This window comes from Pseudonaja textilis, chromosome 5 (genome assembly GCF_049901715.1).
Source record: "Pseudonaja textilis isolate UNSWEBS1 chromosome 5, rPseTex1.2, whole genome shotgun sequence".
NCBI lineage: Eukaryota > Metazoa > Chordata > Lepidosauria > Squamata > Elapidae > Pseudonaja > Pseudonaja textilis.
Genome location: NC_141994.1, coordinates 4,262,988 through 4,276,861, shown reverse-complemented (window position 1 = coordinate 4,276,861; position 13,874 = coordinate 4,262,988). Strand labels below are relative to the sequence as shown.

The following is a 13,874-nucleotide window of genomic DNA, read 5'->3' as shown; positions in this document are numbered from 1 at the left end:
TGAGCTGGATTGGAGAGTGTGACTTGAGGATCATCAATAGGGGCTGGGTGTGAGCTTTAGTGTAGCAGGGAAAAATGCAGGAATTCAGATTCGGGTTTTCCCCAGATGTGCCAATATGAGTTATCTAATAAATTCTTACTTGGATGGACTTCGTTTCTGGGTGCTGAATTTGAGGTGGAGAGTTTGGTTAGAACGCTGACACAGTCAACACCTAGAAGCAAAGGAAGTAATAACCAAGAGCCAACATGGGTTTGTCAAAAACAAATCATGCCAGACATATCTTATTGCATTTTTTGACAAAGTGACAAAATGAGTGGACCAGAGGAATGCTGTAGATGAAATTTACTTGAACTTCAGTAAAGCGTTTGATGAAGTAGACCATAACCTACTACTTGATAAGATAGAAAAATGTGGTTAGACAGCATCAGCACCAGATGATTCATAGCTGGCTGACTAACCGCACTCAACATGTAGTCCTCAATGGAACTGCATTTACATGGAAGGAAGTAGGCTCTGTTTTAGGCCCGGTACTCTTCAACATCTTCATTAATGATTTGGACAAAGGGATAGATAGAGAACTCATCAAATTTATAGACAACCCCAAGTTAGCAGGAATAGTCAACACTCCAGAAGATAGGCTTAAGCTACAGAAGGATCTTGACAGACTTGAACATTGGGCACTAACTAAAAAAATGAAATCCAACGGTGAAAAAAGTAAGGTTCTATATTTAAGCAAGAAAAACCAAATGCACAGGTACAGTATATGTGATACCTCGCTCAATAGTAGTAACTGTGAGAGGGATCTTGGAGTCCTAGTGGACAGTCATTTAAATATAAGCCAGCAGTGTGCTGCAGCTGCCAAAAAAGCCAACACAATTCTAGGCTGCATAAATAGAGGGGTAGAATCAAGATTATATGTAGTGTTAATACCACTTGATAATGCCTTGGTAAAGCCACACTTGGAATACTGCATCCAGTTTTGGTCACCACAATGTAAAAAAGATGTTGAGACTTCGTTGAAGAGCAACAAAGATGATTAGGGGATTGAAGGCTAAAACATATGAAGAATGGTTGCAGGAACTGGGCATGGCTAGTTTAATGAAAAGGAGGAATAGGGGAGAAACGATAGCAGTATTTCAATATCTCAGGGTCTGCCCCAAAGAAGAGGGGAGTCAAGCTATTTTCCAAATCCCTGAGGGTAGGACAAGGATCAGTGGGTGAAAACTAATCAAGGAGAGAAGCAACTTAGAACTAAGGAGAAATTTCCAGACGGTGAGAACAATTAATCAGTGGAACAATTTGCCTCCAGAAGTTGTAAATGCTCCAACTCTGGAAGTATTTAAGAAGAAATTGGACAACCATTTGCCTGAAATAGTATTGGGTTTCCTGCCTAAGCAGGGGGTTGGACTAGAAGACCTCCAAGGTCCCTTCCAACTATGTTATTTCTATTCTAGTCCATGCCACCCTCATCGGCCTTGCCATGCCGCTAAGGAGCAGCCCGGAAGGTGAGCCCCTCCTAACTTTTACAACGGGGAGGGGAGGACTACGAGTGTTTGGTGATACTGGGGTAACAATCATCCTTGATTACACAGCCACTGTGTCAGTATTCCAGAAAAATCAAACTCCCGACACCAAAACTCCCTCACCCCTCCTTCCCTCAGAAATAGCCTGAAGAAAAAGAACTTACAGAAGGAGAGTGATTTCCGCTTCTGCCCTCAGAAACAGCCTCAAGCAAACAGCCTGAATGAGACTAAGTTTCATGAATAGAAATAATGTTTCATTCATAAAACCAGACCTCCCTCATTTACTAGGGAAAGCAAAGCAGCAGCGATCTCGAAGAGGCAATACAAGGGAAGCAAGCTGAAACTGATCAGATGTGATTGATAGGAAGGAAACGAACACTTGGGATTAGCATTTCCCCCACCCTGAGGGCTAGTTACCATCTTGAGTAGGCAACAAAAGAACATTAGTTAAATAATAAAAGACACACAAATCCCAGCCCCAAAACGGCAAAAAACCAAAAATGTATAAAAAACCATCAACTTATTAAACTAACCAGAGGTTCATCTGGTTCGGGCAGGCTTGAGTGAACCAGTTGTTAACTTTTTGTACAGTTCAGAGAACCGGCTGATCCCACAACTAGCTGACCCCACCCTATCCTGCCCTACCCCTCCTGGCCACTCCTTATCTCACCTTGCCTGCCTTGGCTGGTGCCTAGACTCACGCCCATGGTCCAGTTGCTCTTTCGTCCTTCGCTAGCTCACTTTCCCAGATCCCACAACCCAGCTGATCTCTGCCCTTTGCCCGCTTGCCTGCCTTCACCGTGACCTACCACACTGGCCACATGGCCCAGATGATTTCCATGCCTCACCCGCTCTGCTCACCGCAGCTGCCTGCGAAGGTAAAGCGCTCGACTGAAGGGATGCTTTGGGTTGTACATGGCAAAGCTCAGCTGACTTGCAGGCCTGGTTCTCACCATCTTCTGCCCATATGCCACCCGCTTGCCCTCGGGGGGGATGTGCCACCTCCTGCCTTTCTAAAGGGACACCTGTCCCCACTGCCCCGCTTGCTCCCACATGTTTCCACCATGATCTCACTTTCATTGGGTTGGCTCACTTACCTCTTCTCAACTTCCCCTCCTTCAGAGGGCCCTCACTCACTCTCTCTGATTCTTCCCCCATGACTGCCTCTTTCTTTGTCCCTCCCTCCCCTCCCACCACCCAGCTTCAGCTTGTGGAGCAACTGGGACCGGGACAGTTGAGCCCTTTTACTTTGGCGGCAAAGGGCCCACTTGGCTGCCTTTGCACAGGGCTGGATGGTGGGCAGCATCAAAGTACCATAAAGGGACAGGCCACGGCGTCTGCCTTCCAAGCAGCTTTGGCTGTGAAGAGAAGTGGGAAAGTTTGGCCAACTCATCTCCTCCTTCTCGGCCTTAAACATACAGAGAAAACACACACATACCTCGCGGTGCCAGAGGGACTTGCAGAAGGTCATGGAGCACATCACAAAATTCGGGAAAGTGCCAGTGGGGAGAGAGACCTGCCCATCCAGGATTGGCCTCGGTAGTGACCTGCTCCCATCTTTGGTGCCAAGTAGCTCATCTTTGGGTTCAGTGTGGCGACTTCTTCCTAGCTGGTCCTTCCTCACCCACCCACTGGTCCACATGCTTCGGCTGAACATGGGCCTTAACTTTGTGGGCAGCCGCATTGAGCAGAGCAGTGGCCTCCGGGTGGGAGGTCTGAGAGAATATGTCTCCCCTGAGGGCTGTCTGCTCACCCACCTTCCAGCCAGACTGGCCTGGAAGTGGCATGTCCCTGTCATGGATGCGGGACCTGAGGCAGAGGGGAGGGTGAGCAGGTGGCAGCACAGAGCAGGGCCCGAAAGGCGGTTGAGCCTCACTGTGCCCCCTGCAAGCTCAGAGTGGATCTCCCTTTCCAGCTGTCAGCCTTACCTTCCAGCCCATGGGGCATCATTCTGCTCACTGCAGCTACCCATGAAAGTAAGTGTGATGACTCAGGGCATGGCACAAAGGCAACACAGTCAAATAAGTGATGAGAGTCCCTTTATTATCTCCAACTTTGCCCCCAAGGTCCAGGTTGCCTTCGACTGGAGAAAAACACCCCCAGGAACAGCCTTTAACTGTAGAAAATTCAGTCCAAAACAAGGCACATACAAACTGTAACTAAAAATCCAAAGAAACCAAGCTGAAGTAATTAGCTTGAGATGGCTGTTGAAGGAATTTTAGATATGAAAGCATGGCAAAACTCACACAGTTGGGTAGATGCCAGGAACACAGACAAGGCATGACGATACAAGATAAAGTCATGTTTGTTCCCAACAGCTTGCTGCGCGCAGCTTCCTTTTTCATACACTGTGTTCCCAGCTGCAGCTAATGAAGGGAATCAGGGCCCTTTCCTCCCTGTAAGCCATGCAACTGACATTGCTCCCTTCTCTGTTCCTCCCTGCGTGCCCTAGGATGAAGAGGGGGTGGGCCTGGGTCTTCCTCTGAATTCCTTCTCCCTTGCTCTACCTCTCCCCTGCTCTGCCCAGCCAGACTGATGTTATTCAACATCACTCTCACTACATTTCCCTGTATGCACTCATTCTCCTAATGGGGAATTACCTCAACATATACCATCACTGGAGGTTTTTTTTTTTAAAAAATTGTCTATAATAGTATAGAGTCTCAAGCTTGAGCAGGGGTTGGACTAGAAAACCTCCAAGGTTCCTTCCAACTGTGTTATTCTTTATATTTTCCTGTTATGTCTCACCTGTATCCACAGGTGAGAATACAAAGTTCCAGAGTACAAAATATTCAAACAAGAAAAAAACCAGACCCAAAATAGTTAACTGCACTGTTTTCCCAGTCCTTGGCAGTCTTTCCGGAATCTGTCTGGCAATTCAGAATTGTTCATAAATCACAACGGCCGCTTCAAACGTATTCTTTCAAATCCACAAAGCACTTTGTCCAAGCAAAGATTGAGAGTCAACACGCCTCCTTAAATCCCCTGGATGGGCGTGTCAATCTCTCTAATCAATGTCTGGCTTGACGCCTCCTTTCAGATTGTGATTGACGTTTCAATCTTCTCTTAGTTCTAGCATCAAGCCAACATCCGTCAGTGTCCTCCTCGCTAGAAACCTCTGGCTCATTTTGTGGATCAGCTGTTTGCATGAACGAAGTCGAAGGTTCTGGAGAGGATTGTCTCTCCGACCATCTCTCATCCTCCTCTGATAATCCAGACTCCACATTCACAGCAGGCTCAAACCTTCCATCTTCAGAGGTATCAGAGTCAAAACTCCCAGCAGGGTCAATCCTTCTAGTCACGACACTTTCCATTCAGTCTTACCAAGACAATGGTGACAAACCATACTTGGAAATGTACATCAGGTCTTCTGATAGCAAAATCTCATCTTATTGGAGAGTATCAAGGGGAAGATGACTTTGAAAAAACTTCCTCCTTCACTGTAACATGAAAGACAAGGCAAGGAATGGCTGGGAGGGAAGGCAAGATGCCTCTCGATGGAGTGATACTGAGTTAGCCACACTCACTCGGTCACATGACTACCCAGCTACGCCTACCCAGCAGTCATTAGGGCAGAAAACCGGTTGTTAAATTATTTGAATCCCACCACTGAAACTAACTGGTCAGCTGTCCCAGAACTGATTGCTGAAGTCGCTTCTGAACATCAGTAAAGTGAATCTTCTTTTCTCTCTTCCTTCGTAGGCACCCTCATTACTCCTACAATATGCTTCTGCAAAATATATGTAATTTCATAGAATGAATATTGGGAGAGATGGAGAAACAGAACAGATATTTAGCCAGCTTTTTCTTGTGCAGCATTTTACTAATTAAACCAAGGCCTTTTCAGAATGCAAAGTTTATCAAAATATTATGAAAAAACAACTAAATCTTGTTATTCTATCCATCAATTTCACCTAACAATTGGCAGAAACATGTTTTAACTGTATGACTTCTATAAAAATTGATTGAGTGTTATTTTTGGAAGAGAGGCAAAGCATCTTTAAAAAAAACACACAACAAATAAATAATGCTGAAAAATCAAATTTATTTAGAAAAGCCTGTAGCTCAGTATTAGTCAATAGAGACACAACTGTCCTCTGTGGCATGAAGCAACTTTTATCATCTTCAGTTATGGAATCATCTATCATTTTTCCTGGAACAAGCAAGATATTGTGTCTTCACTAGCACACATTCTAGTAAACTTTCATTCAGATGACTGCAATGCAGTTTGCACAGAACTGGATTTGACAACAATCTGGAAGCTTCAAATGGTACAAATATGGCAACAAAATATTGAATGGATTAAGTCCTTATTAGTCCTTTCAAGAGATAATAATTCATCATCAAGGACCATTGTATGTTGAGTAATAATGCTTCCATATATTATAACTAAAGTGTAGCATCACATTGAAAAGCTTTGACCTCAATGTCCTTTTACGTTGAATGCAGTAATAGACTTTCTGTACACTATATCCCCAGTTTTGCAGCAGCTTCCAAAGAAGACATGCCTAATACCTATTTATTCATCCCTTTGGACCCTGGCAGAGAGCTTTTAAGACTGACACACTTTAATTTTAATATTTGATATATATGCAGAAATACTATCTTAACTAATTTTATCTCTGATGTTTTACTTTCTGCCATTTTAACAGCTTACTTAAATGATAGTTTAACAAATCACTTTATTATATTTTGTATATAACTGTAACTGAATTTTTACTGGTTTTAACTGAATTTTTACTGTTTTTCACTATGAGAACTGTTATTATATGGCAACTAACAAATTCGTATATTATTATTGTAGTTTGTGAAAGATTAATATATGTCAAGATTATCCAAAATATAAATAGAATGCATAATTTTTAAACAAATGCCTATAATGTGACTATTCAAGCAGTGTTAATTAAATTATGTCATTACCTTAATAACAAGTACTGATCAGATCTGATTCTTCCCCCGTTATTTGTATCAATACTTTCATATAAATGCCTAATATTCTCACAGCTGTTAGATTGCTATATACTTTAGTCTAGAAGATGCATTGTATGAAATATAATGCAGTACAAATGTCATCCCGGGGACTAAATAGCTTGTATTTCTAAAGAACCATGAAAAAAAATAGTAACACTATAGAAACAATGGTTCAGTAATTACTTTTTGCTGTGGAGAGAGTTGGGCATTTATCCTTATAGATCCCTAATACACTTTAAGTCAGCTCTGTCCCGGTGGTCCTTTTTTCCTTTGTTGATAAATGTATTGTACTGGATACCTTCTATGACCACTACAGCATTTGAGGTCATGCTAGGCTGTTAGCACAAATGGTGTGAACAATAGTTTATATGCCACTTAACTCCTTGGGAGAAACAGTTAACCTTGCCCGAGAGGACAGATCTGTCATGTATAGTTATTAAAGCCTAGCAGGTTTTGTTAAACCCTTACTTACAAAAAATAAAATAAAAATACAGAACTGCAGTATTGTTCTGGTGTCAGGCATGACAGCAACAAAGCAAACAGTATTGTGTGTGGATACTGTCTTTATGGAAGGGATATAGTAAGTTTCTGCCTCTCTGCTTTTAATATTTCACATGTAGGTCTTCCTCCATATACTTCTGCTACGAAGGTAGTGAGCTGGCTTTTTTGTTTTGTTCTAGTCTAAATTAGGTTTGCCAAAGTCTATAAATGAACATAAAAAAACTCTCTAACTCAGATAGATGAAGGCTATTTTTGAAAAGGTCATGCTTTTGATCAGCTAACTTCATAAAATCTAAACATAAACGAGATGGTAGCATTTTGATTATAAATTTCAAAACCATCTTAATATACTATAATTGCCTGTGCTGCCGGTGACATGGATGACCCTTATCATTCCAAGATATAATTTACAATTAACTCAAGGAGGTATCTTGAAAGCAATTTAAATCCCCAGAGTCACTTAAAGAAAATGGAGGACGATCCAGACAAAGAGGAATGGAACAGAGTGGGAATGTTATCATTGGCGTGCTGGGTTTGCTCTAACTCAAGGATGGTTTGGAGAGAGAAAAATCAACATTCATATTTCTCTGCTGTATCAAGGTATCTTTACGCAGCTTTATACTGTGATGAGCTTGGTGCCCCCACAGTTCCTCACAATAAAATATACTGTAAAGATGCCTCCGTTAAATCACCATCTTTTTTTCTATAAGGTGCATGATTGTGAGTTATTTTTTTTATATTATTTATATGTTATGTTATGTTTTTACTGGCTGATTGAGCTATCTAGGTTTATCTTGTACAAGAAAGGCAGCTGTATAAGTTTTGTAAATAAATGAAGAGAGGAAGAATGGTAAGAGACAGAGAGTGAGAACATTCTAATACAGAAAGGTGGCAACCCACCTCAAGGTATGGGACAAAGGAGCATTTTTTCAAGCGATATGCTCAAATTCACACACAAACCATTTTTAATTAAGTAGCTATTTCATATAATAGCAACATTATAGATTCATGCTAGATTTTATGGAGTAAAATTCTACTTTGTAAGCAGCATACCGTCATCTGATTTTGAAAGATAAGCTTTGTCTTCTTTTAGAATATGCTGAGCAGAGTATGAGATATAGAAAGTAAAATCATACACTCAAAAACTATAGATTGAGTGGAATACAGCAACAATGGGGAACCTGTGCTCTTCAGATACTATTGAACTGCAACTAAAGCTTCTCTCCTTTCAACCCAGAAGCACCCTTCAGTAAGCTTTGCAGGGGCTTCTGCCGTGAATACAGGCCATGATTGCAAAGACTGTTGGGAGTTCTACAGCATCTGAAGAACATACAAGTTCCCAATACTAGACTTCAAAATTACTACCTGAGTAGAATATCTGATATGCTGTCATAGATTTAAAAAATGGCATTCTGGACTGAATATTGCCCACAAGTGCAAATCTTTAAAAGGTAGGAGGACAACTAGAGATCTAACAACAAAAGAAGTGTTGCCAACTTCTTTTCTTCTATGATAAGACTAAATTGCTTATTGTATATGAAACAGGGTTTTTATATCAGTTTGTCAAATATTCCTAATAATCTGGAAAAAAAACCCAATAAAATTAAATGACGTACTTTTGTAAAGACCAAAAAATGAGGTTATATTAATTATCATAACCATACAATTATCTCATTTCCACTCATTTCAAAGAGCTTATTCAAGTATCAAGAGGAAGGGAGTAGGAGAAGCTGTGATGCAGATTCTGTGATATATTCATAAATCAGGAGTTTTAGAGCCTGCCATGGTCTCCATAATGAGGGTCATTATTCAGGCAAGTGTCAAAACTACTATCAAAGGACCTTCTCAGAATCACAATCATTCTGTTTCTTGTTAAATAAGCAATGTAGTACACAAAAATGGCAAACAAGGAGTAGGTCAATTTGATACAGTATGAGGGCACCAAGACTCTAGAGTAATTTACCCTCTGGGAATTGTGATGGCTGGTGAGATAAATTATATACACCCTCTGAAAAGATTAATGGTAATAAAAAAATCCCTGAAATAGCTTCGGGAAAAAATACACCTGTACATAAGTAACTTCGGCAACCAAGTAGATATATGCTTAATACAATGTGATTAATTAGGAGGCGAACAAAACACATGTCACTATTTCAGCAGATACCATTACAGGTAAAGGCATGTTTCACTTTTCCAAAAAAATGCTTCAATTAGCATATAGTAACTATGTTAAAGACCAATCTGTCAATCAAAGATCTTCAAATAGATTTCCTGAGAGTTTTTGTTACTGATTAATAATATCAGTCATTAACTGCCTACTTCACTACAACCACAACTACAGTAATACTTAAAAGTATTCCAAATAATCTATGAGATATATTTTTGTATTCATCTGGGGGACAAAAAAGATATAATGAAATGGATGAGATTTATTCCTGAATGTTCTGGTGCCCATCATTTTATGTCAGTTTTCAAAAAATTAAGCTTAAGGCCAAATTAAGAAAAAAAATTAACCCAGGACATCTTCTTTGTGAATACTTAAGAGGAAGAAGAAATTTCAGAAAGTAAAATTCTTATGTCAGAACTGTCATGCAATCAGAATTACAGCCTCCTTTTAAGATGATCGTGCTTGAAAGAATGCTTAAGGACCAATATCTGTAAACAATATAATAAATAATATTAAGGCCTAAATTCTTTTCCCCTGCTAACAAGGGCACTTTCGTTTGCCATTCCTTTCTTTACAAGTGTGAATTTATAAGGCTTTTAAGTCAATCAACCAAGACTAAAACAATTTTACAGCACAATTCTGTGCTGTAAAAGATGGCTTATTAAAATTTGCTGCCTGATAAATACAACAACCAACAATTACATGCTCAATAACACCTGGAATTGGTTTACAGGAAAGGTAGAACATTGTTATTTAATTATTCAATTTTTAATGATGGTTTTGGTCTATCCTGGATGGAAATGTACTTAAAATAACAGCTCTGTGACTTGGCAGTTAAATTTGTCTTCATTGTCTGTCAGTTGGTTCAAAGTCAATATTCCTGCTTCTATCCAACTTTTTATTATCACCATCTTTTCCCCAACTTTTAAAGTTGGATGTCCCTGTAAAGTTAATTTAGCATTGGAAAAGGGATTAAATCTTTTTTTATTAGACACTATATATTTTTTATAACTTTCTCATTTACATACTGGTAATTATTTCCAGAAATACTAGAGTTCTAATGTATTTGATCCTAATACTGTCCACCCAAAGAAGGGTCAGGGATGGGATGCTACCAGTTCAGCCCAATTCTATAGAACCTGTAGCTGCAAAGAGCAGCTGACACTAAACCGGTTCGGTGTTTGGCCCACTCACCTGCCTGGGCTCTTGGCTGTCCTTTATTCCCTGTTTTTCCCTCGTCAGCGGCTTTGCACGGCACAGCTGAGGTTGAAAAAGCAGGAAACAAGAGGATTTTCAAACGCTGTGCACCTGAGTGCAGCGCTTGTCAGCTGTCCAGGTGGCACAGCTGATGATTTCTTGCAAAGGCTGCACACACGATTGTCCCCAGTTCGGAGAACCAGAAAATCGCTAAACTGGCTGGCCCCTCCCCTCCCCGCCTACTCACTCCTTACCTGGCATGTGAGCCATCCAACTTGCCTGGTTTGGTAAGTTACTATTTTTCCTTTTTTTCCCCCAACCATCAGCTTTTCTGCTCTGCCGAGAGTTTTAGATTAGCTCCTTGGATTTCATGCTTTATAACTAATCTAAAAGCAGAGCCGAACCTTCCTTAGGACTGAAGCTTTTCAGTGCAGACTCAGGTAGCCGATTGCAGATAGATAGATCTCTAAGTGAATCTGTGATTCTGTGAGCAACTCAATCTGCCTTCCTGCTTTGCTTGCTTTTGGGTAAAAGTTGCTCTTTTTTATAAAAAAATTCAATACATAAATATTTATAATATTTAGATACAAGCCATGCTCACCCAGTCACATGACCACCAAGCCACACCCACAAATTAGGCCACACCCACAGAACCAATTGTTAAGAAATTCGAATCCCACCCCTGACAAAGGTGAGATATATATATATATATATATATATATATATATATATATATATATATATACACACACACATACATACATATACATATACATACACACACACACACCCACATACATACATTCCATAGATGCCAAAATTGGAAAATTAACACTAATTCTTAGCCTCCAGTATTTAATACTTGACAATAGGCATAGGAAAATATTGATGATATACCAGTAGCTCTAAATTTGGAACACCAAACCTTCCCTCAAAAATTGCCAATTGCATTTTCTGAATATTAACGCATATTCTAAGAATTGAAGATCTCTATTAACATTTTCTAAACAAAGAATTTATTTTCTGAAAATATTTTCCAGATATAAGAACAGGAATTTCTCTCAGAATATAAATTAATCTCAAAATAATACTCATTTTGAGAGTGTTCACCTTTCCCCCAGAGTGAGGTTTAATGACTCCCATTTATTGATATCACCAAACTGGCTCTTTTTCCTAATAATAATAACAGAATAAGCTTTAAACATATGTCAGTAGACAAAAACAATTCACGTTTGAAGGATATAACCCAATTGTTGTTTAAAAATTGCATATCTTATTTAAGTTACTCTGTACGCATTCATACCACACAAACATCCACATAATATACTTCCAAAATACATTATTAACAGATGTACCTCTGCAACTGTAATTAATAACTTGAAAATATGTGTCTCACAAGCCCAATTTTTCGCTGAGAATCAGAACATTATAAAATTTCTACCTTATCCACATTTATTGTTTAAGTAAATTTGAATTTATAATATAATCAAAAGCAAACCAATTATATTATGGCATTCTTTTTATCCATCTGTATGGATATAACCATCTATTAAATTATGTTTGCATTTGAGAAAATGTTCTGTTATATGAATAGGTACTCAATTATTTAGATTATACATATGAATAAACTGTGTAGTTGAAGAACTATCCTTGTAGTATAGGACAATTACATTTCTTGTCACAGTTTACAGATTATTAAATCAATTTGGCCTATATAGCTAAATACTGCATCTTAACCCCCATCTATTAAAATTTCAACCAACTGAAATGCTAAAAAAAATGGTAGAAGAAAATAATTCTAGATTAACAAAATATAGTTAAGTTACCATAACTGAAGTGAATAGATTGAAAGTAATGACATGAAAGAGATATTTTTGCCCATGCGCTTATCTTATATTTTCTTAATAATTTTTATTTAAAAAAATAATGATCCCAATGTGGATAATGTATTATTTGAATTGACTTTTTATTGAATAACAAAATGACCCATATTCTTGTCCAAAATAAGTTATGTCTTCTTCTGACTTATTAAATAATTAGGACAGATTTAAATAAGGAAATGTTCAAAGAAAATGAATGAAAATTGTATTCTGCATAATTGTATTCTGACAATATCATATGAGTACGGATGCATCATAACTTACACCAAAATAATGCTCACATGTATATGTCTGACCAGAATTAGCCACTGTAATGTCTGCATCTTGTGGTTTTCTCTAAAATGGGAACTTATTTCTTGCTATATATTTTATTTTCCCATAAAAAATGTGTTTTTTCTATAGTTACATTTTAGTATTATTGGTTTCATGAAAATGAAAATCAGTACACTGTTTAATTTATATAATTTTTCACTTGCTAATTAAAACCCAGTATTAAATAAGCATAGGAAGACAACTTTCCAAATGCAAAAGGAATGTACAAGGCAATAGACACATCACAGAATACTTTTAGATAAATACTTCTATATAACTTCTAGAGAGCATAGCTAATTTTCAAATAAAGAATATGCCAGAATTTAAGTCCTGTCTTAATAGTACTTACCAGTCATTGGGAGTTCAAAGGAAAAATATTTAGGGAAAACACACAGGTTTATAGCACACCTCATGATTTCAGTGTCATACCATTTAGAACTTTATAGGTAATAACCATCACATTGAGATGCAACTGGAAACAATTTGGGACCCAATGCACAAAGCATGGATATAAGATGCGTATAACAAGGCACACCTTCAAAATTATTGCTTTTGCATTATTATATAATTATTGCTTTGTTAAAATACAAAAATCTACCCTGAATTATACTGGAATTAGGTGTGGTTTTGGTGATTCACTGTAACTGGTGATGCAAGTAGACAACTTTAACTCTGGACTGTGTAATTTTACATATGAATTATCCACTTTGGAACTGATTTTAACAATAAAAATAAGTTACATTCTAACCAGCTGGCTTTTCTGTTTTCACTCAAAATGATTTGTGGCAGAGGGATTGTTGCCCTGTGAAATATAGGATAGTACTCTAACACTTAGGCAGCCCTAAAATAGTATGTATTTTGATATAATATGCTGAACAAGTTAAGCCAATGCAATCTGAATATCATGCAAAATAGCTCTGTTTATATTACCAACTGTACACTAAAGCTATTTTGATTTACTAGGCTGATAATTTGAGTGTTTTCAAATCCAAATCTCCCAGAATACTGGCAAGAAATTGATTAATACTGCAAAATGTCATGCTATTTTCCGAAGACCGCTCTTGTACAGATGTAACAGTTGATCACATTTCTATGGCAGTCCTACCCATTTAATCTTCAGCCCTCCTTATACTGATGCATATAAAATAAGACTATGCTACATTATTTTCTACCCTACACATTTCTCATTGCTATAACAATGTAATGAAGACAAAGTTGAGGTAAGATAAGTGATAAGAAACTGTAAAATAAGCCAAAAGTTTTAAAATAAATCTTAAAGAGCATACTTAACATAGGCAGTTATCAGACACCATTGTGTATATG

At 38.3% G+C, this 13,874-nt stretch overlaps 1 pseudogene; it reads right to left on the bottom strand.

The window, feature by feature from the left end:
* Nucleotides 1-463: 463 nt before the first annotated feature.
* The window catches only part of LOC148125512 (uncharacterized), a 113,251-nt pseudogene continuing 99,840 nt past the window's right edge, over nucleotides 464-13,874 (bottom strand).